General features: G+C 43.0%; 1 protein-coding gene across 4 annotated transcripts in view; it reads left to right on the top strand.

The window, feature by feature from the left end:
- KANK1 (KN motif and ankyrin repeat domains 1) overlaps positions 1 to 26,054 on the top strand; it is a 133,370-nt gene that overhangs the window by 77,389 nt on the left and 29,927 nt on the right. Inside the window, exon 1 of one of the 4 annotated variants that reach the window (XM_023508185.1) lies at positions 3,417 to 3,536. The exons of 2 other annotated variants lie outside the window; for them this stretch is intronic. The gene's annotated coding sequence lies outside the window, so the exon portion shown is untranslated. Of the gene's footprint in view, positions 1 to 3,416; positions 3,537 to 24,726; positions 24,743 to 26,054 lie in introns of those variants that run through there. One more of the 4 variants, XM_023508186.1, reaches the window with a different exon arrangement.

Raw genomic sequence — 26,054 nt, 5'->3', positions numbered from 1 at the left:
CCAGCATTTAGGGAAGTCAAGGCAGGAAGATTGCTTGAGCCAGGAATTCAAGACCAGCTTGGGCAATATGAGACCTTCCTTGTCGTCACGTGCCCCCCCCACCCCGCCCCCCGCCTCCGGTCCCCCAGTATAGCTATAGCTGGGTATGGTAGCACATGACTGTAGTTCTAGCAACTCTGCGACTTGGGAGGTTGAAGCCGGAGGGTCACTTGAGCACAAGAGTTCTAGTTGCAGTGAGCCATGGCTGAACCTCTGCACTTCAGCCTGGGGGAATGAATCAATCTGTCAGTCAATATTTTTTTTTTACCATTTCTCACTTTGTATTACAAAAGAAACACCTTTTTTTGTTAAAAAAAATACTCAATGCAAAAGCATATGCTGGTTATAAATGGACTATTTGGAAATATTATAACATTAGGACATTTTATAGATCCCAGATGAAGATGAGATAGAGACCCATGTGGCAAGTAATGACGGCCAGTTACTAGTCTTTCCTATAGGAAAGATAAGTTACTTGCTTTTTTAGTAGGAGTTTTTAAGTATGGAAGATATTATCATGTTGGTTTTTTTTTCATCCTCCAAAGATGCTTTTAAAAACTGTCCTATACCTGGATGTGTTGTGCTGTGCCTAAAAGGGGGCTCTCCCTTTCATCCCCCTGAAAATTACTGCTTTGGGCTCTGTAGAACACGAGGAGAAATCTCATGTGAAGGTGAAGCCAGAGATGTGATAAAAGAACCACTTTTCATGGACCTAGAAACAAAGCAGAAGCAAAGAGGAGCAGCTGAGAAAAGTACCAAAAGTCCAGACTGTGCCCTTGGCTGCAAAATGCCTGGTGACTGGTCATCTCACCTTGACATCCCTGTTTAGGGTTTAAACTAGGCGTCCTCCAACTACAGCCCGCAGGCCTCAGGCTGCCCGCCTAGGACATTTATCCGGCCGGCCGGGTGTTTTTCCCGCCTCTGCCTGTCCTGCTTAGCAGCCAACTCGTCCCAGGGCCCGCAGTCCAGCCCTCCAACGGTCTGAGGGACAGTGAACTGGCCCCCTATTTAAAAAGTTTGAGGACCCCTGGTTTAAACTGAGTAAAGGGCAACTCACAGACTTTATGTTCTGACTTCCCCAGGGAGTCCTTCGGTTAGAGTGAGTAAAAGGTACTGATTTTAAAAGAAGAGTAATTCATTAATGCTATACTTTGTAAAATGTGTTAGGGTACATTTCAGACACACAGAATGCATCAAGATTATGTATCAAGCACTGTCTACACATCACCTAGTTTAAGAAATAAACCATATTTAGTACATGGCAAATACAAATGAGTACTTTCTACATGCCAGGCTCTCTGATCTCTTGGCGATGCGACGGTGTACCAACTAGGCAGAGCCCTCTGCCCTCCTCAAGGGTTGTACATTCTAATGAAAGTTGAAGTGTACAGTTGCCAGATAACATAGAGGACCTGCTTATTCTAAAATAGTATTAATTGTTTATGTGAAATTCAGTTTAACTGGGTGTTGTAAGTTTTCATTTGCTAAAACTGACAGCCCTCCCTGTGTTCCCCTTCCAGACCTTATTCCCCTGCTCACCGCCCTCCCACCATCACTACCAACCATTTGTCACTGGGTTTCTTTGTCACTAGGTCCTCTTTCCTATTTCTGTTGACTGGTACGGTTTTGTTTCCATTAATTTAAAATGTTTTATTATGGCATTGCTAACAGTACCATAATGTCTTTTGTTAATGTAATGAGATAAGGGGATCATAAATGGCTCCTGACTGTTCCCTTCTCTCGTAGCTAGCTAGGAAGTAAATGGGAATGGTTGGTTAGGAAAACAGCTGTATTTCTTCAGAGTTTAGGGATGGGGACAGCCTGCTTATCCCCAAGTTTCTGAATCATGCTGTAAACTGGATGCACTGATTGATACCTCTTTAAACACTAATTAATGTTGAGAAACTTTAATTAGAGCTTAGAATTGCTTTAGTAACAAAGTGGCTTATTTGTCAAATGGAGATAATAATAGCTATCCTACCTTCTCACAAGATGGTTATAAGAAAAAAAAATAAAGAAATAGCCGTAAAAACACTTTTTTTTTTTTTGAGACAGAGTCTCATTGTCACCTCGATAGAGTGCTGTAGCGTCATAGCTCACAGCAACCTCAAACTCTTGGGCTTAAGTGATTCCCTTGCCTCAGCCTCCCAAGCAGCTGGGACTACAGGCGCCCGCCACAACACCCAGCTATTTTTTGGTTATAGTTGTCGTTGTTTGGCAGGCCCAGGCTGGATTCGAACCTGCCAGCTCTGGTGTGTGTGGCTGGTGCCCTAGCTGCTGAGGTACAGGCGCTGAGCTTGTGAAAACACTTAAAAAAACATAGCACTGGTCAGATGTCAGGGATAAGAACGTTCTCCTTGCTCTCTTGTCTCTGTCACAAGCTCCTCATCAAGTAAACACCTGCTTAGGTACAGGTACCTGTTGTCAGGCCCTGCTGGATGCTGTGACATTGGGACAAGAACTGTATCACTATCCTCACTTAGTAAATAGATGGGCATTGTGCGTGACTTTGTGCACCTGCTGTTACCATCTTTATTTTGCTAAAAGTTAACCTTTGCCAGTTTATTGTAGCTGTCCCCTCTTGCTGTTCCTTTTTCAGACAGGTATGTATTTATTTAAGGTGCTTATTAAGCTACATTAAAAATTTTTTAATTTAAATTAACGTGATAGCATTCATAAAATGTGATAGGAAGACAGAGGGAAAAATTACTCAAAATTCCACATGAGGTCTTATTTTTAATATTTCTTTTTAATCTTTGTCAGGATACCAACTTAAACACAGTTTCAGTAAGTTTTCATGTATTTTGGTATTTAGCTCTAAGAGGCTTTAACATTCTTTGTCTCATTTTTACTAGTCTTCATGGAAAAAATAGTTTTTAAATTAACATTTTGATGAGTATGTAATATTCCTCAGCAAATTTCTAGTGGTTGGATTATTTTTTTCTTTGGATGTTTGGACTGCTTCCATATGTTCCTCACTGTAGAGAATTAGTCAGGGAACATCCTCATCCCCCTTTCTGGCCACTTTTCTCTTTTTTTGATTATTTCCTGATGACAATTTCATAGAAACAGGACAATGGGGTTAAAAGGCACAACTGTTTTCCAAGCTCTGGTAAGTGTAAGGAGGCTTGAATCTTGTTCCCTTGGTCAGTTTATTTATTTGGTTCCAGGTTTTGTCTCTGTGCTAATCTCAGATGAGGTACAAAGGCCACTGTTAGGGCTGGGTCAACCAGACAGTGGCCAAGACTGGTGGCAGAGCCGGCAGCAGCCCGGTGCAGCCCACTCTCAGCTATGTAAATATTTTTTCTGGGCGGGAGCATTTCTCAAAGAGAACTCTGAGCCCACTGCGGTGAACCTGACAGCAGGAATTACGTGCTATTTGTCAAGTATAAAACTAGTTTGCACTGACCGGTCTGGCTGGACCCAACCTAGTGTTTCCTGAGCCCATCTGTAAGGGAAGGCAGGGACAGCACAGCAGGGGCGGTGTTTTCGTGGTGGTGAGTCCCAGACCTGTTGTCTGTGTTAATGTTACCCTAAAGGTAGAGGGTGAGCTGGTTAGAAACTGGGGTTGCTTTAATTTGTGGGTACCTCCCATGACTTTCCAGAGTCTCTTGATTCAATTTGCAGAAGGATTAAAGTGTCTGTCCTTACTCGTACTTCATATTCTCCCTGGAGTAGTGCGATTAGGAATAGTGCCGAGGGTAAAACAAGTTGCCTAACATAAACCTAGGTTAGGAGTTGGGAGGGGTGGCGGCTCTGCACCCCTAGCTCAGTGGGTAGGGTGCAGGCCACATGCACCGGGGCTGTTGTGGCAGGCGCCTGTAGTCCCAGCTACTAGGGAGGCTGAGGCAAGGGAATCACTTGAGCCCAAGAATTAACTCTGTCTCAAAAAATAAAAAAAGAGAGAGTGGGGGATCTTTTCAATTTCAGTTGTCCAGCCTCCCTCCCTCCCTGTTCTTAGATGATGAAGCGCACAACTTGCTGAGCTCACACTGTTAATGGCTAAGCCAGCAGGTGGATATGGAGAGTCTTTTTCCTTTGTTCAAGGTATTTATTATGTTGACATTTAAAATCAGAAATGTGGCATCTCTAAAGTTCTGATTAAACAGATCAAGGGAAAAGTTGCATATTTCAGAAAACTACATAAACCTCAAAGTGGTTGAAAAATAAAATAGCCTCCCTGATAGGAGTTATGTTGATGAGTTATATTTTTTCTTAGTGTGAATTATTTCATAGAACCAAATTAATAAACATATTCTAATCCGTTATTATTTATTGCCGTTTCATCCCAGTATGAGATGGGTTTGAAAGTAGTATTTAATTAATTTTGCATTTCAATGTGTAGTTAAGCTATAGTTGTTACTCTGTTGAAGGCTAATTTTACACTAAAGTTTATAAATGAAATAATGTGTTTCTTATAATAGTGATATTTGAGAAGATAATCTTTTCTTAAGAAGTAGTTACGTTTGAATTTCATAACTGTTAAAATGCTGGGACTACCTACAAATATGAAACCCTGGGCCTTAGGATCCTGAATTCCTCCAGGCTCCGGAGAGGTTTTGAAGAGCCCCTCCCTTGTCAGGGCTTGCTTGTTTTACAAACTCTGTAGCTTCTGGTTTTAACCTGTAGCCAGCTTCACCTCATAAGCTGTCTAGCTCCAAACCTTGAGCAAGTCATAATGGGTTAAGCATCAGGTTTCAGACAGGCGATTAGCGCTTCAGCTAAGCCCCGGGAAAGGATGATTTATCTTCCATCGAGTACCTGCCTATCTGGCTGTTGGGCCGGGAGAGGCTGGGCTCTTGCTGTTCCCAGTTGCTAGGCAGGAAACGCTTTGGTTGGAGATATCTGTTCAGATGCGCTGTAGGTGCCAACAAGAAAGAAAAAATACAAAATAAACACCCAACAGGGAGATTCCCTATGTTAAGAAACTGAGCTGTTGCTGTTATTTATTCTAAGAGACTGATTAGTCAGTCAAAGGATTAAAACAGCCCTTCCTACAAGGATTTGAATATTCTGTGCTCTGCTCTTCCTCGGCAGACTTCCATTGTGAGTATTGGCATTTATTTCTGATTATGCACTTCCCCTCTGTCTTGAATGACTTGGGTGGGCTAGCTGAGCCCATCAAAAGTAAGCTCATTTGCTTCCTTTTCCAGGGTTTGTCTTCTTCCTGTGTCCAGAATAATTTCAGTTCATCTCCTTTGTGTAGTTTCTGAGAAAGGTTTTCTACAGACTTAGAGGAAAATGAGTGACTAAAGCTCAGTTTCTGCTTTTGGCTCCTTTTGTATAAAAGGTTGTTCGGTTTGATTTGGCTTGAGAAATATTAGCATAGCTTTCAAATTCCCAGAAACAATAAATTCTTGCTCTTCCCTGGCAAAATTTTTAAAAATTGCTTTGAGTAGGCTTCTCTCATTTAAAACCTTAAGTCACACTGAGGAAGTCAGATTTTATGAGATTCATTCAAATAATTGTAGAAATTCTAAGGCCCCCCCCCAAAAAAATTGATGATTTTTTTTTCCTTTCTTGGCTTCTTTGTTGAATGTTTTTGGAGTGAGCCTTAACTGATTTACTCATTTCCATATGCTTTAGGAAAAAGTAAGTTCATGTTTTAGAGGCAAAGCCTGGTTCTGCTTCTGGGCTGCAGTTCATTATGAATCTTGAAAACAGGAGAAGTTTGTAGAATTGCACATACAGCATTAGTGATCTCAGCCGGTGGTTCTATACAGACACATGGTCTCATCACTTAAAAATAAGTGTGTTGCTATTTTGAGGATTTTAAAAATATGTACAGTGACTAAATTTCTTATCCTAGCAGCTCTCAGAGCAAGTCATAGCTGAAATGCAGGTTAAATAATGGTCTGTGATATTCATTAGTCATGCGTAATGAACTATAGAAGTGAGAGAGAGCTGTGCAAAGGGACAAATTGTTGGATTGGTGGGCTCTGTTCTCATCCTGAAAGTTAAATCTTTACACTCTGACTCCTTCTTGTTTGTGACAAAGCAGATTTAACTGGTCCCCTGACATTTCTCCCAGCTGGGTCAGAGGTTGCGGACTGTGTTACAATTTCACCATATAAAGCTTTACTTTAAAGGAGGTAGTTGAGTAACTGTTTATGGAAGCAGTTTGCTACTAATAGTTATGAGTATTATTTTTATTTTTTTCCTTTTTATGCTTTTATTTAATTGGAAAGTTTTTCTCTCCAAGGGATCTTTTATATTTGGATGTGATCGATGTTAGGTAGAATCCATTAGGGAGTCAGATGGTTTTCTGAATTAGTCTCACAATATTTGGTTCAGTGGGTAAATCCTGTCAGCTTTGCAAATAATTTTATGAAAACATTGATCCAGCTCGTCCTGCCCGGTGTCCCTGCCCACTTTGCCGAGTGCCTTTTCCTCTTGTTTCCACCGTGCATTAGGCCAAGGTGCTGTCAGTGCTTCTGTTCTGTGCGTGTGTTTACGAGTCGCCTGGGGGAAAGCGAGGAGAACATTCCCAACTGGAAAAATAAAGCTGCGAGAGAGGAAGGCTACTTCCAGTAATTCATAAGCCCAGTGTTTAATAACGTTAAAACCTGAGTCATGTACATCAATTCTTTCTTATAACTAAAACCAAAAAAAGTTCTCTCTTCCTCTGCCCTTACTATCCATGTCCATATGCCTACCAAGGTCCAGCTGATTTATTTTTCCCACCATTCTAGACTGATTGACTGCGATGCTTTATTCAAATCGGGGATGTTTTTTGGAGCACTCTGTTTGGCATATTCCTCTCCACCTGTGAAGACAAAGACTGATTTGTCTTCCCAGACCAGGCAGAGGAGGCAGGAGTACCTGCCGGGCTTCTGTGTCATGTAGCTGAACCGGTGCGGTGGTGAATCAGCCTGATGATTGCACTGGTCTTTAGAACACCCTAGGGTGGGGACCTGGTAGTCTGTAAGCCCGTGGGGGAGGACGGCTCTTTCACATGTCAAACCATTCCAACAATGCTGCTTATAGGAAAAAATTGCAAAACACTGAAGCCCTGTGCCACCAGATTTTTCCATCAGTACCACACTTCGCCTGGCTTCCAAATCTGCCCCAGGGACAGCTGTTTGGCAGCGTGAGGGGAAACGGTAGCATCACATCACAGGCTCTTGGTTGCTCGCCTATCAGCCTGTCCATCACACACACATGGGAAGGGTGCTAGGATGCTATTTGGGCCTGAGGAGACAGCCGCAGGAATTCACAGCACTGTGGCACGCTGATTTTAAATGAAGAAACCTGAGGCAGAACATCTTCCAGAAAGGTAAAGGGGGCTTGGGATGGGGGCTTCTCCCCTGATGTGCTGTTCTTTGGTCTTTTGTCCCCAGACACTCATGAAGAGGAAGTAGACTTTCCAAATAGTGATGAGTTTACACTGGGGTGCAGTTTGGGCCTACTAGAAGGAATGATGTAAAACTTAGTAGAAATTCTTCATTTCATTGAATTCGTTCATTCCATCACTTGCTGTGAAATGAAGGCACAGAGGTTTATTTGGCATAAGGGCAGCCATTTCCTGCCTCCACATCACAGACCAGCACAGAGGCCTTGTAAACGTGGATCTGTCTTTGACCCCTTCCCGCTGTTCTCTGACATTGTTTACTTTAGGTGGCTGGCAAGATTAAAGATCATTGAGCTCTATATGCTTTGCTCATTTGGGATCCAAACATTTTCATTTTCACAAACTTTGATCTCTATTCCCTTCTTTTAAGTCTGAACCTTTATTTTGGGCCTTACTTTGGCAGAATTCGTGGTCTATTTCTGTGGCTACAGAAATCACAATGGGCCTTCCCAGACCTCCATGCCTGCCAGTGGTCAGAGACCAGCTGTGCCCAGAGCGTTGTGTGAAAAGTAAGGATCTATGTTCCACCCAGCTGCCACTCCTGGCCCCACCCTGCCCCCTTCTTTCGTTAGGGGCTCTGCTCACAGCACTGTTCTTTTGACCTGATGTCTTTCCTATATCTAGTAATATAGATACTGTTCGTACCTTTCAAGTCCTGCTATCCCCCTCTCTCAACAAGGGTTCTTGCACGCCACCAACTGGAATTCATCTCTTCCTCTTCATTATTCCTAGAGTGCTTTCTATTTCTATTAAAGAGTTGCTAACACTTGGTTTTAATGAAGAGGTATGGTTGTGGGCCTCACTAATCTATAAACTTGAAGGTCTCAGTTGGCAGGAATAGCATCATCGTCTTTTTTGTATGGCCTCCTGCCTTTCTTCGTAGTGTTTGTAGAGTCAGCAGACTCACTGTTCATCCAGCAAATATTTGCAGAGCCCCTGCTCCGTGCTGGTGTAATGCAGAACAGAGAGCAGGCCAGGTGCTGCTTGAGAATTTGTGAGATCCAGCCCTGCCATTTGCCAGTCTGATGTTGGCTAATCTCTGCCCACTCCCCTAAGTTCCCAGTGGATTGTTTTGTTCATTCTTGTCTGAATCATCCCCTGGGTGTTTCTCCTGAGTGGGCAGGTGGCTTTCACTGTGTCACACACACACTGTACATTCTGATTCCTCTCATAGAAGTTGTATCTACTTTCTCTCCATCACTCGCTCTAAGGCAGACTTAAAATGTTGTTATTAGCTGTTAAATGCCTTGGGTTCCAAAAAAGAGGTAACCAGGGATAATTTGTCCATGGAGAAGATTATTGTCAGAGGCCCTTTGGAACGTTCTTTCTGGCTGCTGCAGCCTTTCTTAGCTCCTGTTGATGCTTGTTAGCAAACCCACCAAAGATAGAGGAGGTGGAGCTGCAGTCAGCTTATTTTCCGGTCCAGATTGGTGGGCTGGTTGAAACTGTGGATAAGAACGCGAGCGAGTGACCTCTAGGCGCGTGGCCAGCTGGCCTGCTGCCTTCTTTCCTGCGAAGGTCTCTACCAGTCCTTATTATTTCTTATTTACAGCCTCTAGAGATTCTTTGTAGTCATCTAATTTAAGATCTTAATTCCCTCATTTACTTTTGTGTCCCCCAATTCTTTGTCATTCGGCTCTTTTAAACACTGATTTTGAATCTTGGATGAAATATATTGTGAGATAGTCTGTTCTTTAAATGTGATGAAAGTGGCAACCCTGGGGCAACCCACACTGTACAGAAAGTTTAACCTGTACAAATTCAGCAAGACTCAAGTTTTAAGTATTTATGTGTGTTTGGGGAAACACACTTTGTTGAGTAAAAGATAAGGAAAGCAGAGGGTATTTTTTTTTTTTTTGTCTTTTAAGATTAGAATCAGATAGCCGAAGATTTTCCTAAATGCTTCTAACAAGGATCATTCACCTCTATTGGGGTACACCCTCCTCCTATGAAATGTGGCTCTCCTTCAAAAACTCTCCCCTTACGTTAAAGCTAGGAGTAGATCCTGCTGACCCTGCATATAAAGGGGAAGCCCTCTCCCAACACCCAGCACGGCACACACCTAACAGGTGCAGGAATGGCAGAGCAGGAGCCTTTGGTGGATTTGTCCTTTTAATGCCATTTAGTTCTCTCATTCTCACCCTCTGTAGCTGTGGTATAGGTGGGTGGGAAAAAGCCCAGTGCTGTGGGACGGAGCCTGCCCACGCTCTCCATCATCACAGGTGCTCAGACACCCAGCGCTTGGTATCACTCCCCATCCCAAGTCTGAAGGAAAGGGTGCATACAAGTAACATCATAAAGTATTTGAACTCTTTCGGGCTTGGGTGGGAGAGTGCCCAATGTAGCAGAAATAATAACTCAGGGCCCAGAGAGAGATAGCAGGGTGTCCTGCTTCCAGTCTGAGTCTTTTAAGACAGATACTCACAGGGAGAGTTTTTACAAAGTAAGTCTGTGTGAGAGAGAAATGGAGGGAGGGACGGATGCGAGGGTGGTGCTTTGATTGTTCTCGTTATTATTATTTTTTTTTAAATAAGGGCTATGGAAGAGACTGTACCTAGTTTATAGCTTTTTGGTACAGTGTAGTGTTAATTTTGCAGCAGAATAAGTAGTGGCAGTAGAATAGCAAGCAGTGAGCTCGTGGCTGGCATCAGCTTCATCTGTGAGATGATCACGCCCACCTTGTTGTGGGATGGTTGTGAAGCTTAAATGAGGTCATGCATGTATAGAACACTTGGAACAGTGCAGTCCAGACAAATTGTTCCTAGTAGGGTGAGGAGGGCAGAAGTGGGGGAAGGAGGCTGTCCAGAGACTGATAACTGAGGTGCATTTGTACTGTAGCCAGGAGCCTGGAAAAGTGTTAGGAAATCAATAATAAGGGGAACGCACTTGGAGAGGAAGGTGAATTCAGGAAACACACATCTTGAGATGTCCACAGTGTGATTCACGTTACTACTCACTATTGAATTTCTTGGTTTTATCTCCAGATTAGGGTACAAGCCCTAGTGGGGTGGGAAGGAGTCTTGCTATAAATAAAGCATCAGCACCATGGTTCCAGATTGCAGCCCCAAAGATCTGAAGCCACCATCCCAGGGACAGAGACTGTGCTGGTGCGCCCCCAGCCAGCCTGGCATCACAGAAGTCTTCAGTCTCAATGGGAGTCACTCCCCTTTTCTGCCTAACCCTACCTAGCAGTGGAAGGCCTTGAGTACCTTCTCTTCATCTTCCCAAATCTGTTTGGCTTTTTTGCACATATGAAAGGGAGAGTAAACCCAGATGAGCTTGTCTTTCTTTTTCTGCGGTGGAACCTTTGTGATTGACAGTTTCCAGGAAAAAGGATTGCTTATTTTTAATTGCTTCCTTTCGCAACCTTTGCCATCCTGTGATAAAGGATGAAACATTTATTTGCAAACAGTGACTTTTCTGCTGGACCTTGCATTCAGAGAAACACAGGCAAACATGCACCCACAGGATCAGATATAATCTACTTTAGCAAAATAATCACCTCCACTGCTTTACGTACTAAGCTATATTGTTACTGGAACATAATATGAATAAAGCTTTGGCAGAATTTTTTTTTAGGATGAAGAAACGCTACATTAAATTGCTTTCCACCATTTAATTATTAAGAAGAAGCTTTTGATATGAATTTTTAGTTCGGAATATAATGTGACTAAATATCAGAATTTTCTTCAAAAGGAGAAGAAAATTTCTCTGTCTAAAGCAAATAATAAAATAAACTCCAGGGAATTTTTAGGGTAGTGGACATGTTCTAAAACCAAGTTGTGGTGGCAGCTGCACATCAGTCTACCCCGAAATGAAAATCATCAAAGTACACACTTAAAAATGGGTGAATTTTGTGGTATGTAAAATAGTTCAATACATTTCTTTTTTAAGTCTAACAAAAAAAAAAAAAAAAGAAAAAATTAGCCCGACTCAATTTTATTCTATAATGGCAATATTGTTGGATAAAGTAATTTAGATCTGATATTTGAAAGTATCTGGCACTTGATTAATTTTGTTCTGTTATTTCTCTTTGAATTCACTGGTTTATTTGGTATAAAGGAAGCTCAGATGAATGCCATCATCTTAAAAAGTTTAATCTTTGGGGGGGGATGTAAAAAAAACAGTTTAATCTTTTTAGCTTCACACAGAAAAGCTGTGTCTATCCCACAGATAATCCCCCAGAGGCATCCTGCCAGCAGGTGTGGTCCCCGCAGGAAGGGAGTGGAGGGAGAGGTGGAGGAGTGAGGCAGGGCGTGTGCCACCCCGAGGCGGGCCGGTCAGACTGGGCACATCCACTGGATTCTCAGAAGACTGCCTTTCTCTACACAGCTGTCCCCGGTTTTGAGTTTTACAAAGCAGGCCATTTAGAGTCATGCCTAATCTTTACCAATCTGCTTTATTGTTTAGAACTGGCTCTGCTTGTTTGCCCTGTGATAGAATTTGGCAAATCTTGTTCCACTTGAGCCACCTTTACCTAATATTACTTAGACAATGATAAAGGTGTTTAAAAGAATGTCTTATTTTTTTTTTTTTTTTTTTTTTAGGTGATGGGTTTAAGCCATTAGAGGAGGTATCATTTTTACTAACCTTTTGAAACAAAAACAAAAGGTTGCTCCCAGATGTTATCACCAAAAAATAAAATGTACTTGTCTGGGAACTAATTCTGCATTTTTAAAGGTCACGTGATCCGATTTGGGTAAAATGTTTAAGGGAATGGTGGGGATGGAGGGGTGGCGGAGAAAGGCTTTGGGTTTGTGGTTTACCAGTGTGAGTGTTTTTAGCCTTCAGATTGCATGTTGCATTGAATGAAAAGAAATCAAGAAAAGGAGCCACTGGCCTCTAGCCCAGCCCAGGTTCAAACTAAGACTGAGTCATTTCCTTTGCCAGCCAGCTGCTGCGCTGTGGCTCAGATTGTAACAGAGAGTCTTTCTCAGCACTGCAGGCTTGGGCCACAGCGAAAAAGTCAGCAGGAAAGCTAGGAAACATTTGCTGCCTTTCTGTCTAATTGCTTTAGAATTAACAGGTTTAAACTGCATTTCTAGGTCAGCATCTCATGTGTCTAAAGAGCATGAGGATAGTTTGTTTGAAACATTAAAAGGGGGATGGGAGAGGCCTGTCTTCTCTTTTTCTGTTGTTGTTAAGATCCTTACTGGCGATTTCATTAGTTGGTAATTTTTGCTGTCTCACTGACGCCGAGAGTCCTGGAATTAAACCCGGTGGCCAGCAGGCTGTTAGTTGGTCAGGAAATTCCAAATGGGTATAAATAAATTCTCTGCAACAGCTCCTGGGCTCTTTGCCTGCTAATGTGCGGAGTCCCTTTAATGCCGAGGGAAGTATGCCTGAGACCTGGCTTCCTGCTTGCTGAAAATCACAGTAATTTTGTTTTGGGGTGGGTAAGTAGGAATGTACAAAAAAGAAAGAGAGAAGAGCATGACGTTTGTTGGCGGGGGGGGGGGGTTGGTGAAATATGAACTCAAGCTCTGCACGTTATGAAAAATATTTGCTTTTACTACAAGCTGGAAAGAATAACTCAGTACTTGATTTTCGGTTCAGTGAAACTTTCAGCTTTAGCTCTGGCTTTAATATAAAGATGTCATTGTTGTGGGAGTAAAAGGTTGTAGGTATATTCTAAGGTTTGAGGTTTTGAGTTTATGGTTTCTTTAAATTCCAGAATTTCGGTTTTTGTTGCTAAATCTGTCTTTGGTCATTGGTTCTCAGCTCTGTTTTTCTAATATGGAGTCGCTCATTGTCCATTAAGCTGGTTTATTTTTCTTATATAAACACTGTAAAACAAAATAAGGACTGGGATTCATACAAGTTCTACAGCTTTCCTCCACCACCACAACCCCTCAAAAAAACTGCACTGTTTTGTTAGAAAAGCCTATCCAATTACAGAGACTTAGCCTGTGTTCTTTGGGGCTTTTCACAAAATTACCCTTTGATCTGGCACATTTCCTATTTACACTTAGAACAGCATGTTATTTTTGAAGAAAGTTTGGAAAACAGCAGTTCCCAAACTTGTTCTCTTCTGCGCATACTCAGTGGATTTGGGCTGTATTTGAACAGTAATTCTTTATATTAGACAGTGGACGTCAGAGAGCAGCATGCCCTGGGTTGGTTAAAAGCAGGGCCTGAGGTGCCCGGGGCAGCTTAGCTATTCCGAGGCAGATTTGGGGTGAACAGTTGCTGTGTCTTGTGGTTGGCACTGAACACTGGAGATGAGCACCACCGTGTAAACCTCAAGGCCCCTGCTACCGTCACGTGCCTCCCTAATACAATGTGCCCTTTATTAAGTCATGGGCCATTCCATCCCATTCCCAGGAACAGTAGTTCTTTCTGCTTTCTTCGTCCTTGCCCTCTTAAGTCATGCCAGAGTAGAACCGATGAGACAGCCCAAGGGACCCACTTGGCGATCACTAAGTCGTGCGTGTCAGAGAGGGTGTGACTGGAAAGGTGCTGCTGGGCCTGAGCTCATCTGGGTGACACCTGCTGCGATTAATTTTTCTTCATCTGGCCACATGGTGTGCCATGCTAGGAAATTTTGTGTCAAGTTTAGTCAGCAAGTTAGTCATAGTCTGGAAGCAACCTTGGAAATCACAGAGTCCAGCAAACTCCTCGTCACAGGGATATGAATCTTGTCACTGCATTGTGCATTTCCAGGCCCCTGCTCTTGGTTGTCCGTAAACTAGGGAACAGCTGTAGCTCCTGTTTTTGCTTTATGAAAAGAAAACCATTCCTTCTTTCACCTTAGGCTGGCTGTTCTGGAGGACCACCTTGGAGCTGAGATGCTCTGGGTGGGTCTAAAGCACGTTCTCCATGCAGGGTGTGGAAAAGCTCTCTGCTCGGAGCACTTCTGGCGAGGCAGAGATGAGAGTGCTCAGAGCCACCAGCGCTCATGTTTGTCTTCTGATTGTGACAAGGAAATATTTTAACTTGGCCATAATATACTTTTGAGAAGTTGAGGCATCTATCTACTTTTGTTTTATGTCATATCCTTCCAGTGTATAACAGATGCAGGACTAGGACTCCCTGTGCCCTATCCATGCTAGCAAGCAGAAACCAATGTAGACCCACGAATTTAGCAAACCTACTTGATCTTGAACAAGTAGCACAAACATCTCAAGCCCTGACTTCATGGTAGAGAGGAGGAATTCTGGACTGGCTGTGGGGTGCCAGAGCTATGTGTTGGTGGCTCATCCAGTAATACTAGGTGTGATAAGAGGCACATTGTTCTGCATGCCCTCAACAGCTCGGTGATGCAGAGATGACCGAAGAACCTCCATAGCTGACCACCTTGTTGCTATGTTAACCACCTCAAGTTGACCTAATTCTCATAGACAGTACAGTAGGCCTAGTTGCTTATGTTGACCACCTCAGTCTGTTGACCAGTTTGTTACAGTCTCTTAGGTGGTCAACTTACAGAGATTCTGTTGTATTATTTTACTGATTATATAGTTGGAGTATAATCTAACATGCCAGCAGCTGGAAAATGGCAGAACTGGGATTCAGACCCATCCTGCATTACTGGATAACCCACAAGCACATAGCTCTGGCACCCCACAGCCAGTCCAGAATTCCTCCTCTCTACCATGCCTCTCTATCCTCATGAAGGGGGTTTGGCCTCAGAGTGGCTGCTTTAAATTAGGTCTTTCTCTACCATACTTATTTATCAGTAGATGCCTAGAAGTGGGTTTTTCATTTCAACAGGTATAAGCATTCTATGTCCCAGGCACCATGCTGGGCATTAGGGAATACAAAAAATCAATACTGCTTGGCTTCTGCTTCCCCAAAACACCACCCGGTGGGGGGGCGGCCAGGCAGGCATGTGCCGCTAACCACAACACAGGTAAGTGTGCACAGCCAAAGCATTTTAGAAGAGTGGAGGGAAAAAAGTGACCAGTTCTTCCTGGGACAGAGCAGTTGAGAGTAAGCAAAGCTTTACACAGGACCAAATCTGGGTTGGGCCTCTAAGATAGAAGAGTACAGAGAAAGGCGTGCTGGGAGTGGGAACAGAGTGAGTAAAGGTAGGTTGGCTTGAAAGTTGCAGGGCAGGTTGAGAGCCAGGTGGAAGGGGCATGGGAGATGCTGGACTGGGGTGGAATTGTTGAAAATATAAAATGCCGCAGAAAGGAGCTTTTAGACATTCTTTATAGTGGCGCTCCAGGCACATCACTCTACAAAAATACTAATAGAGAGCCTGTACAAGTGTCTAGGAATACCTTAAACAAAAGTAAAATTTCTCAAAGAATATGTAGCACAGGAAAGCAAAGACATCTGCCCCTGAAGACAAGCTGCTTCATTTGCAACGTGAGCCCCAGCAGTCTGAGCTGTGCCCCCTGGTAACTGGCTGGCTGCACTCTCTAACATCTGAGCACAGGGGAAGGAAGGAAGAAAAGAAGGGAGGAGGGAAGACTTACTTTAAATAATTTCAAGCTGGGCGGTGCTGTGGCCTAGTGAGTAGGGCACCAGCCCCATATACCGAGGGTGGCGGGTTTAAATCTAGCTCCAGCCAAATTGCAACAAAAAAATAGGCGGGCATTGTGGCGGGCGCCTGCAGTCCCAGCTCCTCGGGAGGCTGAGGCAAGAGAATCACCTAAGCCCAAGAGTTGGAGGTTGCTGTGAGCTGTGATGCCACAGCTCTCTACCAAGGGTGATAAAGTGAGACTCTGTCTCTAAAAATAATAACAATAATAATAATTTCAAGCTTATAGAACAATTGTAAAAGTCCTCTCATAGCTCTTACATGCAGATTCAGGTTCTCCAGTGGTTACCATTTTACCACATTTGCCGTGTCTGGGGGTGGGAGGGCGGCAAGCATTTGTTATGTCTCTGTAGTTTCCTTCAGTCTGAAGCACTTCTCAGTCTTTCCTTTTCTTCATGACCTTGACGGTTTTAAAGACCAGGCAAGGTGGCTCCCACCTGCGATCTTAGCATTTCGGGATGATGAGATAAGAGGATCACTTGGGAGTTGAAGGCTGCCATGAGTTATGACCATGCCACTGCGCTCTAGCCTGGACCACAGAGCTAGACCCTGTCTCAAATAAATAACAGACAGATTAGAATAAAATAAGAGACCTTTCATTCTGTAGGATGTGTTTCATGTGGGATCCTGAATGTTTCCGGACTCAGGCTGTGCTATGGCTCCCAGCAGGACACTGCAGCAGAGGTGCTCAGCTGTCCCTTATGCATTTTATAGGGCATAGGACATCAGTGTTAATCACCTTTCACGGTGGTTATTTGTCAGCTCTCTTACCATAGAGTCACCATTTTTCCCTTCCTGATTGATCCTATTTTGTAGTGATATCCTCATCTCTGGTAGGAAATTCCTACCCACTAGCATTAGCATCCAGTGAGGATTCCTGCCTGAAGTAGCCGCTATTATGATGTTGGCTACATGGCGATTTTCTCTTTCCATGATTCCTTCTGTATTTATTAATTGGTCTTCTAGTGTATTTATTTATTATATCAGGTGCCTAATTTATTCACTGGATTGTAATATGTTACTTTTTTAAATTATATTATTTTGATGCTCACATTATCCCAGATCTGGCCAATAGGTGTCCAAAAGAGTTTTTGAGTAAAATAGACTATTGACTCTGGCTAATCCGATGTGTGCTGACAATTGAGAATAAAAGCTAGTGGGCAGAGGTTGTAATCTGAGTTCTGGATGTTGTATGTTCCTTTGGTAGTATGGGTCACCTATAGAAAGATCCTTGGCAGGCAAGCAGACAGGAACAGGTAAGTGACTCTGGAGGTCAGCTGATCCAGAACTCACTTGTTGGAGACGACCTGGTGGGTAGTTTCAGATTTTCAGAGTGTGTGCTTACGTGCCTCTACACTCTGTCTTCTGCCTTTAGATTTCCCTATGGGCTAAGTCAGGCCCCTGGTTTATGAGAGTTAGAGGCAGTGGGCTCCCCACTTTTCTCACCTGAGTTCACAAAAATGCTTGCTGGCTATCAGGTTAAGTGTCGTCTTTGCTTCTTCCACATTTTCAGCCCTTGCTGTTCCCATCCTAGAGCTTAAAATAGGGAGCAAGTCTATGTTCTGCAACTCAGCATGACAGCACCTGGGTTCCCTACAGAGTTCTCTCTCTTTCTTTCTGCCTTTGTGCATGCCACATCTATCCCTCCTAGATTAGATTTACCATACTTGAATGACCTTCAGAGAAGGAAATCCCCTCGCTTTTCTCTGCAGTGAATACTCCATTGGTTTACAGAAAAATATTTTCTTTTTAAATGGCAGAATGAGGGAATGGATAGAGCCCTGGAAGATAAATCTGGAGACCTGATTCTGGTCTCCAGCCCAGCCCAGAGTAGCCGAAATTTGTCAGGCCTCTTCAGTTTCCTCCTAAACATTAAAAGGGTGGTCTGGGGTCAGGATGTTGATCACGGGCGAACTGGTGGTTTAGAACCATGGCCAGCATTTCATATCTAATTAAACAGAACAAAGGAATTTGTGATACCTAGAAGAAAATTCGTGGGGACTTGAGCAATCCGTGGAAATGCTAGTAGAGGCCACTGGAGAGAATGTTGATACAGACATGTAGTACAGCATCCAGCCAGAGCAGTCTTATTTTGTTCCCTTGTTTAAACTCTCAAATAGCTTTACCATGCACTTATGAGGACCCAAAAACATGGCGCACAGAGCCCTGGAGGACTGGGGCTTGGTCCCCTCTCTGCCTCACTGTAGCTTTGCCAAGTCCCCTTTTCATTTCTTAGAAGTGGCAAGTCTCCTCTGCCTCAGATTTCTGCATCCTCCACACTCCCCCCACACACACACTGCCCAGTAGACTTCTCAAATGTGGCTCCCTTAAAGAATACTCCCTACCCACAGCCCAGGTGGGGTCCCTTGGGTATCGCCTACCTTTTACTTTCACAGCACCGAATCACAGTTGGTATTTACGGATGGGACCACTCCTCTCCCTCATCCTGTTTTTGCTTAGCATCTGGCAGTGTCTACCTGTCAGTGTAACAGGTGCATCTTCCTCAGCTCAGCATTCTCCTGCAGAGCTGCTGGGAAGGGGTAGTGATGGAGAGGTTGGAGAGCTAGGGATGGTGTGCAGGTTAATGTCTGGAACACAGGGTGAAAAGGTAGAGATGAGATCAGCTGTGAGAGGAAATCTAAGGATTTAGGGGTATGGACCACATGTGGATTATTTGAGTACTGTTTTTGTTTATCTGCGGTATTGTATACCTCAAAATTAATGCATAGACTTTTTTTTTTTGCTCATCAGTTATTTTTAGTGTTTGTGTATTTAATGTATAGCCTAAGACAGCTCTTTTTCTTTCAGTGTGTGACAGAAGAAAAAAAAGGCTGGATACTCCCTGAATTTTCAGGGGAGAAGCCAAAAGGAATTATGAAGACTGAGGAATATAAGAAGCAACACCACATTGTATTTTAGCCATATAAATAAACCAAGCATGTAAAATTGTAGTTAAGCTACCTATGGTGTGTCAGTGGGACTAGTATTTCTTGCAAACTTATGGCATACAACTTTGCTTTTTTTTTTTTTTTTTGAGACAGAGCCTCAAGCTGTCTCAGCTTGAGTCACAGCTCACAGCAACCTCCAACTCCTGGGCTTAAGCGATTGTCTTGCCTCAGCCTCCCAATCCCAAGTAACTGGGACTACAGGCGCCCAGCCACAACTTTGCTTTTTTTAATGTTACCATTTTATTTGCACGAAGTGATTGGGTAGCAGTTTGAAACAGCTATAACCTGAGGAGATACTGGTGAAATTGAGATGCATGGTATGAACTCCATAGGAAGAGAGATTTCAGCTTCTTAGAACAAAGCCTAACACTTATAGGTGCCCATCATTTGAATAGATGGATGGATGGGTTTTATCTGGGAGGTAAAAGAACAGGTTTAAAAATGACTCTGAGCTCGGAAGGTGGGTATTCACCTACAGTTCCAGGTACTCAGGAGGCTGAAGTGGCAGGACCACTTGAGACCAGGAGTTCAAGACCGGCCTGGGCAGCATAAAGAGACCCTGTTTCAGTCAGTCAGTCTCTCTTTTTCTCTCTTTCTTTCCCTCTCTGGTAAATTTAAGAGCAAGGGAACATTCTGCTGTACACTCTTTTAAAACCTAATTAGGAACGCTCACATTGCTATCCTTTTCATTGCGGTTCTCTAACAAATGGGGTGCTTCTCATAGGTTGAGTATGGGGAGGGAAGCTGTTGGGTGGAAAAGAGCTTAACGCTGAGAGTGTTGTAGGGAGACGCTTCCTGCTCAACCCGTTCAGAGGGACGCCGCCACCGCCGTTCCACTTCGCTGTCTTCTTTATACTATTCCTGGGAAAGTTGTTTTGCTAACTCAATTACTTTCAAACTCTGAGTAATTAGCTTCATGAGAACTTGCCTCTCTACCTGAGTTTATCCTATTGGTTTTGTTTCCTGCTGACATGAGACCTTTTTGACTGCCTTGAACAGCAGGTGGCTTCACTCTGCTGCTTTGAAAGGTGGGAATCTATGGTCATTATGTGCTTCTCTAGGACTGACTCAGCTCTGTAGGTAAAATCTTCATGCTTCAGGTGAGCCGGGACAATACATTCGTGGGAAGTTGTGCAGTTTTGCACTTTCAACACTCAGGTGGATATCTGGTGAAAAACACCCGTGTGTGAGAGCTAGGACACCAGGTGTAATTATTTTTCATGGCGTCATCAGTCGGTAATTGGGCCTAGAGTGTGCAACAGTGAAACCAGAACAAAGAAATCACTGTGTCTGATTAATAGATAAAGTAATAATACCCAAGTCTCATCCACTTAGAAGTCCAGCAGGACACATGATTTCGGATGCCCCAGTGCTTTTTGCTCATATTAAAGAATGCTTCCTTGTGGTGGAGTGTGTAGAAAGCATTGAGTACTTTCTTCTCAGAAGTGGCACTTTTATCATCCTGCCTCTGGAGCTTCATGTGTTACAGTCCCACTGGGAATGAGGACTTGAGGACCACAGCATACGTTACCAAAATCTCAGTTGCGATGTGTGAATTTTTACTCTCTGTCCCTCTAGACAGGTTTTTTTCAGCCTCAGCATGAGTGACATTTTGGACTGGAGAATTCTTTGTTGGGGGGAGGAAGGAACTGTCCCATGCATTATAGACTATTTAGCAGCAACCCTGGCCTATGTTCCATTGGATGCCAGTAGCACCCCTTCACTTCTTAGTCTCCAGACATTGCCATATGTCCCAAATCATCTCTAGTGTAGATCCCAAACTAGTCTTCCTCTTCCTGGTGAATACATTAATTTTCATGTTTTCTCAAACCATGTGTTATTTATAGGATAGTAAGTTTTGTTTATTAAAAAGCTAAAATCATATAGTACTTTATGAATCTAGAGGAAATTTTTGTTTGTTTTTTTTTGGGGGGGGGCGGGGATTGAGACTGTCTCCCTGGCTACACTGCAGTGGCATCAGCATCGCTCACTATAACCACAACTCCTGGGCTCTAGCAATCTTTCTACCTCAGCCAAGTAGCTAGAACTACAGGTTCCCATCACCATACCCAACTAAATTTTTTTTTTTTTGTAGAGACAGGGTCTTGCTCTTGCTCAGGCTGGTCTTGAACTCCTGAGCTCAAGCAATCTACCTGCCTCAACCTCTCAGAGTGTTCAGATTACAGGTGTGAGCCCCCACGCCCACCCTGATTTTTGAAATATTTGTATCTCTATTTCACTTTTGTTAATCCAGAAGAATTGCAAGTAAATTTCACATTGTTCTTGATGCCATAAGTTGGGCCCCTCTGAGGAGCACCAAGTTTTACAGGAGACAGATACTATATGTGAAGTGTCAAATTACCGTTGTTGTTCCTTTCAAACACATGGGAATTTGGTCTGGAGTGTGAGAGCTGCGTCTGATTGATGCAGTCACATTGGTGCTTGAGGAGAGGAGAAAAAAGGACTCTTTGACCCTTTGTGTCTAGGAGGTAGATTGAGTCTGAAAAGATGGCAACCTAAGAAGCCACGTAGCCCACTAGTAGGCCAACCACTTACCTAGACACACTGCTATGAATTCTGATGGTGCCATCCCCATGTAGTCCATTGTCTGGCATTTCAGTTCATTTCCTCATTATTTTTCCACATGCCCCATCCCCACTAGGTTGTAAGTCTTATGAGAGCAGAGTAGTTTTTTTCTTTTCTTTTTTTTTGGTCTGTGTCCCCCAACTCCCAGAACAGTAAATAGTAAGTGAAGATACATAGGTGCAATGAGATAGAAAGTAGATACAGAGATATTCATGTATATGCCTTTATTATCAGTATTGATTGTATAAATGTAAGTCAAACATATGAATAAATCTTCCATTTGGTCCACACTTCACACTTGGTATTGTAGCATTTTAACTGGGCACTTTGAATTTAATCTCTTTCCTTTTTCTCTGTCATCACTTACTTTGTCTTCAGAACTCACCTCCTGGTCAGCTCCATTCTGTTCAATCACTTGTTCACACACTGTCATATTGCCTTGTTGATAATAAACCTTTGTGACAGAGCTCAGTTGGTGTTATGTTTAGGGTGCTTGGTAATCATGGCCCAAGCCATCTATAGCTAGACTATAGCTCATTTTATTTCTTATCAAATCTTCCTCCTACTTTTCCCTTGAATAGGACCATTTTCTGTACCCAGTTAAGCTTTCAGTAAACATTATATAATGAGGGCAGAGGGTGCCAGGAGCAGTCTTCACCACTAGATTTCCAGACATTCAGAAAATTCTTATAAATACCAGAGACAGCCCTCCAATTCCAGAATATTGAGTCAGAAGCTGTTACTTTCAGAATTCCAGTCACAGATTATAGCCAGTAGATTTTTGGCTGTGTGAAAGGAAGCATAGTTCTAATAGTCCAAAAAGGCCTTTTAGGCACTTAGGATTTTAGGCACTGTTGTTTTCATATATACTTAATTATTCTTAATTTTATCTTATTTTTTGTAATAAAAAATTTTAGTGTAACGTTTTCCCAGGTTATCATTTAGCATTTTCCTTCTTTTTAAAATCTAGTCTTAATTGGGGCAGGGAGGTTGAGGGAGGGGGGATGTGGAGAGAGAAACTGCCCTGTTAGAATTCATTTTAGCGCCACCTGGGTGCAGTGGCACATGCCTGTAGTCCCAGTTCTCAAGAGGCTGAAAAACAGGAGGATTGCTCGAACCCAGGAAACAAGCCTGGGGAACACAGTGAGACCCTATTTTAAAAAAATAAAAAATAAAAAATAATTTTTTTTCAGTTCAGTTTCGGGTAACTGAGACTCAAAACAATAGGTGAACAAAACAAAATTTTATTTCTCTTTCACTTAAAAGTATAGCTGTGGATTCTCCAGGAATATTATAGTAACTCCAATCTACAGAGCCCTATTGAGACCCAGATTCTGTCTAGTACATTGTTCCTCTATCTCCAGGTGTGAGCTCATAGGCTGAGATAGCAGCTAGTGTTCTAGAGGCCACATCTGCATTCCAGGCAGCAGGATGGAACAGAAGAAAGTAGATCAGAGAACTATTAGTGTGTGTGTGTTTTGTCTTACACAAGTACATGCCATTGTGTTATATTGTTGTGTATTTTAAGGGAAGTTTCCAGAGGTTGCTACCTGACATTTCTGCTTATGGCCATACTAACAGAGTAAAGTAGGATGAAGAAACACCCACTTTTTATTTGCCCGCCTGAGAACAGGAAGAACTATTAGTGTGGAAAAATGGGGTATGCACCCGAGGAAGACCTAGCTGTCTTCTCCTGGGCTACCCCGATTCATGGCCCTCCTTAATGAAGTTCTTCAGAGTTTATTTCAATATATTCCTTTTGCCTTTGGAAACAGTTACTACTTGTAACATTTTTAAAAAAGATAAATACTGGTATATTATAAAAATTTATAAAATATAAAGAACAAAATAAAAATCACTCCTCATTCATAACCTAAAAATAACTACTGCAAGAACATCATGTAAGAAATGTCCTTAACACTAATATTTAATAGCTTCTGTCTTCACAGCATTCAGATGTTTTCCAAAGTTTGTTAGACTGTACATTTAATTATTCCTTTAGTAAACATTTAAAAACATTTGCTTTGTTCTCAGCATCTTGGTGATTGATGTGTGTTTGGGAGAGGGGAGCAATGAAAGAAATTTAAAAATTAAATTTGTTGCTGTCAGTATATTTACAGTCCAGCACAGAGAGACAAGGCAAAAAAGAAGCCTTTTTGTCTTGATAAAGCTGGGAAATAAATTAGGGACTTGTAAATGCCATATTTATGTTAATGTGGGATATAAAAGTATACTGGAAAGCAGGAGATAAAATAAGAACATAGGATATTTTTATTTAATTGTATAATAATTTGTACCATGAACAATTATCTGTAAAAATGACCCTTGAGAACACATCTTTATAGTTGCTAAAGAAGGAAATTTGAATTAGGAATTCTCTGGGTAGTCTGGTTTAGGCACTATTAGGAAATGATCAAGCCTAATGCGGTTAAATTCTAACTTCTCCTGATTCTTAGAGCTGGAAGTCCAAAGTTCACTTGGGGATAATTGAGTGTGACCCATGCCTTTTGTGATTTTCACTAGTTGAACTTCACGAATAACTAAAGATGGGCCCGTTAATTTGTGCTAAAAGGAGATGTATTTTATTGTGTTCTGAGTCTTGACATAACTGGATCATCTTTCCTGTTGAAAACGCTTGTGAGAAAAGTACCTATGCTAAGAAATAACCTAGGAGTTATGCCAAAATATTAACATTTGCCACTACGTGGTGAGATATCAGTGACTTTTTTTTTTTCTTTAAATGGTTTGTATGTAACTTAAAAAAAAAGCATGTATTACTTTTGTAACTGGAAAAGGCTTTCGGTTTAACTTGTTTTAAAGAAATTTTTATCAGTGGCAAAGGCTCCGTTGAGCTGAATGTTAAGGAATAATTGCCGTTACTTGCAGGAGGGGATCCCTGCAGTGCTGGGAGCAGCGAGTCCTGCTGGGGACTCCGGGAACAGTGGGGCTGATTGTGCCTCTGCACTGGCTCAGGTGACTGGGGGCTGACGCTGCTTAGCTTCCACGGGAGAACACAGACCCTTTGATGCAGAGGTGACTGGTATAGGAAAGACAGAGCCTTTCTGTGGAGATGCTTAAATCGCTGGCTTTATTTTTACCCCTGGCAAGACCAGAGCGAAGAACACACATTTTCAAATGAGCCGGGGTTTCCTGTTTTAAGAAAACAGGGAATGCCAAACAGCTGAGTGTCTGGGGGTGGTGTCACCAAGCCCGAAGGAGACTTCATTGGTGAAAACCTGGCCTATGGGGTTTGCGCGCCGTGGCTGGGCCAAGTTTACGCGAACCTTGGAACTCTTTTCCTTACGGGGTGAGGATCGCTGACGTCCCAGCACGGTAAGGTGGGAGCGCCGGCGGTGCAGGGTGAGTGCGGCGGCCGGTGCGGGTCGCGGGGTGGTGGGAGCCTGATTCCCCCGTGGCCTGGGCGAGGGGCGGGGAGGAAGGCTGTGGCCTCTCCGCTCTCTCCCAGCTACCCTCCAGGGTCTCGAGAGGTCCAGCTTGGACTTGCTGGTTCTGATGCACGTCCCGGGTCGGCGAGGTCTCTCTGCCTGTCTCACACCGAGCCTGCAGTTTCTCTTTGCTTGTGGAATTTCAGACGAGACTAGAAACAGGTCTGGCTGCATATTTTGAGCGAGAGCGCCTTCTCCATGTAGAGTTGAAGTTAAAAGGAAAGACGTTCTGTCCGCCTGAGCACAAGTTTCCCGGCACCAGCGCTCTAGGTCGCCCCCCCCCCCCCCCCCCGCCCCTTCCCAGGCTAGAAAACAGTTGCTGCTGAGCGTCTTTCGTGTGGAATTCATTTCTCACATGGGTGAAAACAGAAACCTATAGCCTGCATTCTACGAGCTAGAACAGTTTGGTATTTTAAAAATCGCGTCCTAAATAATCCATACTCTTTTGTTTCTCTGCTCAGCAGACTGACTTTTTGTACTTTTCTATGAAGTATTTCAGGAGAGAGTGGGCAAATGGAGGCAAAAGTGTTACTCAGAGCATTCACACTGTCAGATGGAAGTGCTCGGGAGTGCTCGGGAGTGTTGGGGGTTGGGAGGGCGCCAGCAACCCAGTTTGCTGGAAGTTACTTCAACCTTGACAGCAGCCAGGGAGGTTTGTATACTCAGGACAGGGCAGGGGTGCATATGGCTTACCTTTTCACTTGTTGCTTGTGCGTCCCTCCCATAGCTCTGAAAATTTCAGAGTTAGTATGACTCTAAGAAAACATAGTACTTGATCCTACAATTTAAAGAAATAAAAACGGCCTTGCTTTTAGATTTGAAACACATAGGTCAGGTCAGCAGCAAGCTTTGCGCTTTGAAAGGTTCTTGTGTTTTCTTTTTTGAATGGTTAACCAGAAGTAGTCTCTATCGAATGCCACACAACCCAGCGGTTGGAGTACAGGTTTGCCCTTATTTTCATTCTCCTTTGCATCTGTTTGTATGCGTTGCAAATATGAAACAGGGTATTCCTGGAACAGTGAATAGTCTGTCCAAAAGAAGTCAAAGAAGAAAACTCCTCTAGTTGGGAGAAGGTGGTGTTTTTTGTTTGTTTGTTTGTTTTTGTTTTTTTTTTTTTTTTTTTTGGAGACAGAGCCTCAAGCTGTCCCCCTGGGTAGAGTGCCATGGCATTACAGCTCACAGCAACCTCCAACTCCTGG

Source organism: Otolemur garnettii, unplaced genomic scaffold (assembly GCF_000181295.1).
Source record: "Otolemur garnettii isolate 467f Iridium unplaced genomic scaffold, OtoGar3 scaffold00006, whole genome shotgun sequence".
Classification (NCBI taxonomy): domain Eukaryota; kingdom Metazoa; phylum Chordata; class Mammalia; order Primates; family Galagidae; genus Otolemur; species Otolemur garnettii.
Note: the sequence above shows the minus strand (reverse complement) of the source record. Positions and strands in the feature narration are given on the sequence as shown.